Raw genomic sequence first — 6,000 nt, 5'->3', positions numbered from 1 at the left:
CAGTAAGATTAGATCTCAATTACAGGAGAAAAACTATTAAAAATTCCAACATATGGAGGCTGAACAACATGCTGCTGAAAAACCAACAAATCACAGAACAAATCACAAAAGAAATCAAAATATGCATAGAAACGAACGAAAATGAAAACACAACAACCCAAAACCTGTGGGACACTGTAAAAGCCGTGCTAAGGGGAAAGTTCATAGCAATACAGGCATACCTCAAGAAATAAGAAAAAAGTCAAATCAATAACCTAACTCTAAACCTAAAGCAACTAGAAAAGAAAGAAATGAAGAACCCCAGGGTTGGTAGAAGGAAAGAAATCTTAAAAATTAGGGCAGAAATAAATGCAAAAGAGACCATAGCAAAAATGAACAAAGCCAAAATTTGGTTCTTTGAAAGGATAAACAAAATTGACAAACCATTAGCCAGACTCATCAAGAAACAAAGGGAGAAAAATTAAATCAATAACATTAGATATGAAAATGGAGAGATCATAAGACAATACAGAAATACAAATGATCATAAGAGACTACTATCAGCAATTATATGCCAATAAAATGGACAACGTGGAAGAAATGGACAAATTCTTAGAAAAGTACAACTTTCCAAAACTGAACCAGGAAAAAATACAAAATCTTAACAGACCCATCACAAGCATGGAAATTAAAACTGTAATCAGAAATCTTCCAGTAAACAAAAGCCCAGGTCCAGACGGCTTCACAGTTGAATTCTACCAAAAATTTAGAGAAGAGCTAACACCTCTCCTATTCAAACTCTTCCAGAAAATTGCAGAGGAAGGTAAACTTCCAAACTCATTCTATGAGGCCACCATCACCCTAACACCACAAGCTGACAAGGAGGCCACAAAAAAACAAAACTACAGGCCAATATCACTGATGAACATAGATGCAAAAATCCTTAACAAAATTCTAGCAATCAGAATCCAACAACACATTGAAAAGATCATACACCATGACCAAGTGTGCTTTATCCCAGGGACACAAGGATTCTTCAATATCCACAAACAAAACAATGTAATACACCACATTAACAAATTGAAAAATAAAAGCCATATGATTATCTCAATAGATGCAGATAAAGCCTTTGACAAAATTCAACATCCATTTATGATAAAAACTTTCAGAAAGCAGGAATGGAAGGAACATACCTCAACATAATAAAAGCTATATATGACAAACCCACAGCAAACATTATCCTCAATGGTGAAAAATTGAAAGCATTTTCCCTAAAGTCAGGAACAAGACAAGGGTGCCCACTCTCACCACTACTATTCAACATAGTTTTGGAAGTTTTGGCCACAGCAATCAGAGCAGAAAAAGAAATAAAAGGAATCCAAATTGGAAAAGACATAAAACTCTCACTGTTTGCAGATGACATGATCCTCTACATAGAAAACCCTGAAGACTCCACCAGAAAATTACTAGAGCTAATCATGAATATAGTAAAGTTGCAGGATATAAAATCAACACACAGAAATCCCTTGCATTTCTATACACTAATAATGAGAAAACAGAAAGAGAAATTAAGGAAACAATTCCATTCACCATTGCAACGAAAAGAATAAGATACTTAGGAATATACCTACCTAAAGAAACTAAAGGCCTATATATAGAAAACTATAAAACTCTGATGAAAGAAATCAAATAGGACACTAATAGATGGAGAAATATACCATGTTCATGGATTGGAAGAATCAATATAGTGAAAATGAGTATACTACCCAATGCAATCTATAGATTCAATGCAATCCCTATCAAGCTACCAATGGTATTTTTCACAGAGCTAGAACAAATAATTTCACAATTTGTATGGAAATACAAAAAACCTCGAATAGCCAAAGCTATCTTGAGAAAGAAGAATGGAACTGGAGGAATCAAACTGCCTCACTTCAGGCTCTACTACAAAGCCACAGTCATCAAGACAGTATGGTACTGGCACAAAGACAGAAATATAGATCAATGGAACAAAATAGAAAGCCCAGAGATAAATCCATGCACCTATGGACACCTTATCTTTGACAAAGGAGGCAAGAATATACAATGGATCAAAGACAATCTCTTTAACAAGTGGTGCTGGGAAAACTGGTCAACCACTTGTAAAAGAATGAAACTAGAACACTTTCTAACACCATACACAAAAATAAACTCAAAATGGATTAAAGATCTAAACATAAGACCAGAAACTATAAAACTCCTAGAGGAGAACATAGGCAAAACACTCTCCGACATACATCACAGCAGGATCCTCTGACCCACCTCCAAGAATATTGGGAATAAAAGCAAAAATAACCTAATGGGACCTAATTAAACTTAAAAGCTTCTGCACAACAAAGGAAACTATAAGCAAGGTGAAAAGACAGCCTTCAGAATGGGAAAAAATAATAGCAAATGAAGCAACGGACAAACAACTAATCTCAAAAATATACAAGCAATTCCTGCAGCTCAATTCCAGAAAAATAAACGACTCAATCAAAAATGGGCCAATGAACTAAATAGACATTTCTCCAAAGAAGACATACAGATGGCTAACAAACACATGAAAAGATGCTCAACATCACTCATTATCAGAGAAATGCAAATCAAAACCACAATGAGGTACCATTTCACACCATTCAGAATGGCTGCGATCCAAAAGTCTACAAGCAATAAATGCTGGAGAGGGTGTGGAGAAAACGGAACCCTCTTACACTGTTGGTGGGAATGCAAACTAGTACAGCCACTATGGAGAACAGTGTGGAGATTCCTTAAAAAACTGGAAATAGAACTGCCTTATGACCCAGCAATCCCACTGCTGGGCATACACACTGAGGAAACCAGAAGGGAAAGAGACACGTGTACCCCAATGTTCATCGCAGCACTATTTATAATAGCCAGGACATGGAAGCAACCTAGATGTCCATCAGCAGATGAATGGATAAGAAAGCTGTGGTACATATACACAATGGAGTATTACTTAGCCATTAAAAAGAATACATTTGAATCAGTTCTAATGAGGTGGATGAAACTGGAGACTATTATACAGAGTGAAGTAAGCCTGAATGAAAAACATCAATACAGTATACTAACGCATATATATGGAATTTAGAAAGACGGTAAGGAGAACCCTGTAAGCGAGACAGCAAAAGAGACACAGATGTATAGAACAGTCCTCTGGACTCTGTGGGAGAGGTGGGGGGCATGATTTGGGAGAATGGAATTAAAACATATGTAATATCATATATGAAATGAATCGCCAGTCCAGGTTCGATGCAGGATACCAGAAACTTGGGGCTGGTGCACTGGGATGACCCAGAGGGATGGTGTGGGGAGGGAGGTGGAAGGAGGGGTTCAGGATTGGGAACACGTGTACACCTGTGGCAGATCCATGTTGATGTATGGCAAAACGAATACAATCAAAAAAATTAATCTAAAAAAAAAAAAAAAGCACAGGTTGAGTGAATGAGGCTGGGGATTCCATAGTTTTTGTCTCTTTTCTACCTATGGGCTCTGCTTCCATTAAAACTTGTGGTATAGGGGGACTTATCTGGTGGTCCAGAACTAAGACTCCATGCTGCCAACACAGGGGGGCTTGGGTTTGATCATTGGTCAGGGAATTACATCCCACATGACAAAATTAAGAATTCATATCCTACAACTAGGAGTCTGCATGTTGCAACGAAGATGTGGTGCAGCCAACATTTTTTAAAATGTGATATAGATAGCCTAGAAGTTCAACTGGATGGATTTAAAACCAAATGGCATATGTAAATTTTACTTGGACCTTATGACTTTTCAATCCATGAGTTATTTGAAAGTATCTTGGAGGAAAGAGTAAGGTACCAAACTGGATTGGAGTAGCCAAGTGGGTGGCCAGTTTCCTGAAACTCACCTCCATGTCCAGATGATTTTCTTCCCTTCCCAGGCACTCCAGAAGTTGATCTGCACCACATCTGTTCATCAGGTCAAGTCTGCTTCTCACACAAAGCTCAGCTTCCTCATATGTCTCCCATGAACTTCTGGGCTGATCGATGAGAGAAGCTGGGATGGAGGAGGAGCTGATCTACTACTCCAAAGGGATAACATGTTTCCCTTCCCTGACCTCAACACCCACCTCTTTCCCAACACCTGGTCCTGGGCTCACTGCTGCTCTCCCAGCTCCAGACCTCAGAAGGCAGAGATGCTCTGACTCAAGTGGGAGGACTCTCCTGATTGAGGAAGCCCAGCCAGCTTCTCATGAGTTTGAGGTCTGCTCTACTGGTGTCTGGGGCACTTGTTAGACTGAGGGAGTTGAGGTGTGATGACCTCTCAGGGGAATTTGTCCCCAGAGAGGGAGTAGAGAGCAGACAGAGAAAGCAGAATGGGAATCACTGTCAGCACTGCTGACTCCCAGGGGACAGGGGACCCCTGAGGCTTCCAGTTTAGATGTTAGGACTAATCTCAGAGCTTCCAAACCTCACTGTGACATCTCAAGGGCATGCTTCAATTTCCTTTACTATGGATTATCAAGAGTGGACAAATAATTATGTGGGTGAATACTTTCATTTTTGGAGACTCAGATGTGGACCAAAGTGTATTCTAGGTTTGGGGAGGTCATGAGTCAATGTGAAAAGGCTGCAGTTTCCAGGGGATTCCATGGGGGTAGATCAATGGTGTGTACATGCTTTCCACTGTCTGTCCGCATGTGGAGTAAATAAATGTTTTACTAGGTGAGATTAGGTTAACATTAATGTATATTTAAGGGGCAGGTTCCAGCAAAAGTTACTGTCACATTTAGCAAAAGAGCTTTGGAAAAAAGGTATGTATTTCATAGTTTAGACTAAGAGCAGTGTTTTGAGGTAAAGTGTTGGGGAAAGGAGATATTTCCTAGAACTTTGGCCTTGTCACTTAGTAGTTGCTTTTAATAAGCTTCTTAGCCTCTATAAGCTTCAGGTTCTTCATTTGAAAAATTAGTGTAACAATTCTGGCACCAAAACAAGAAATGAAATTTCCTTTTGAGTTCTATACTGAGAATATTGTGTATTACAGTGAATAATATCTACAACAATATTATAGGAAATAAAACACATTCTGCTACCACCCTCAGAGTACCACTGCCTCACACAGAACATGTACTTGTTGAAGAATGATCACTACAGTAATGTTAGCTAACACATCCATACGTTTACATGGTTAAAACTTACTGACTTGTTTTGGTGAGAACTGTTATATCTGCTCACTCAGACGTTTAAAAAAATTTTTTTTTCAAATTGAGGTCTAGTTGATGTACAATATTATATAAGTTTGGGTATCCAACATAGTGATTCATAAATTTTAAAGTTATATTCCATTTATAGTTACTATAAAATATTGGGTGTATTCCATGTGCTGAACAATATGTCCTTGTAGGTTACTTATTTTCTGCATAGTGGTTGCTTTTGCTACTGCTAAGTCATTTCAGTCGTGTCCAACTCTGTGTGACCCCATAGATGGCAGCCCACAAGGCTCCCCCATCCCTGGGATTCTCCAGGCAAGAACACTGGAGTGGGTTGCCATTTCCTTCTCCAATGCATGAAAGTGAGAAGTGAAAGTGAAGTCGCTCAGTCGTGTCCGACTCTTAGTGACCCCATGGACCCCATAGTGGTTGGTAACTCTTAATTCTCTACCCCATCTTGCCTCTTCCCTCCCCTCTTCCCTACTGCTAATCTATAGTTTGCTCCATATATTCATGAATCTGTGTCTTTTTTTCAGTAGTTTGTTTTTTCAGTAGTCTACATATAAGTATTATCAGACAATACTTGTCTTCCTCTGTTTTATTTTTTTAAGGGGAAATTGTTTTATTTAGATCCTTGTTTTTATTCAATGAAAGATTCTTTAATTATATAGTGCCTTTACAATTTTGAAGTTTCACTTACATGATTTCATATAATTCCATGCTGCTACTGCTGCTAAGTCGCTTCAGTTGTGTCCGACTCTGTGCGACCCCAAAAACAGCAGCCCACCAGACTCCCCCATCCCTAG

Source organism: Bos taurus, chromosome 11 (assembly GCF_002263795.3).
Source record: "Bos taurus isolate L1 Dominette 01449 registration number 42190680 breed Hereford chromosome 11, ARS-UCD2.0, whole genome shotgun sequence".
Taxonomy (NCBI): Eukaryota; Metazoa; Chordata; class Mammalia; order Artiodactyla; family Bovidae; genus Bos; species Bos taurus.
This window is presented reverse-complemented; position numbering follows the sequence as displayed.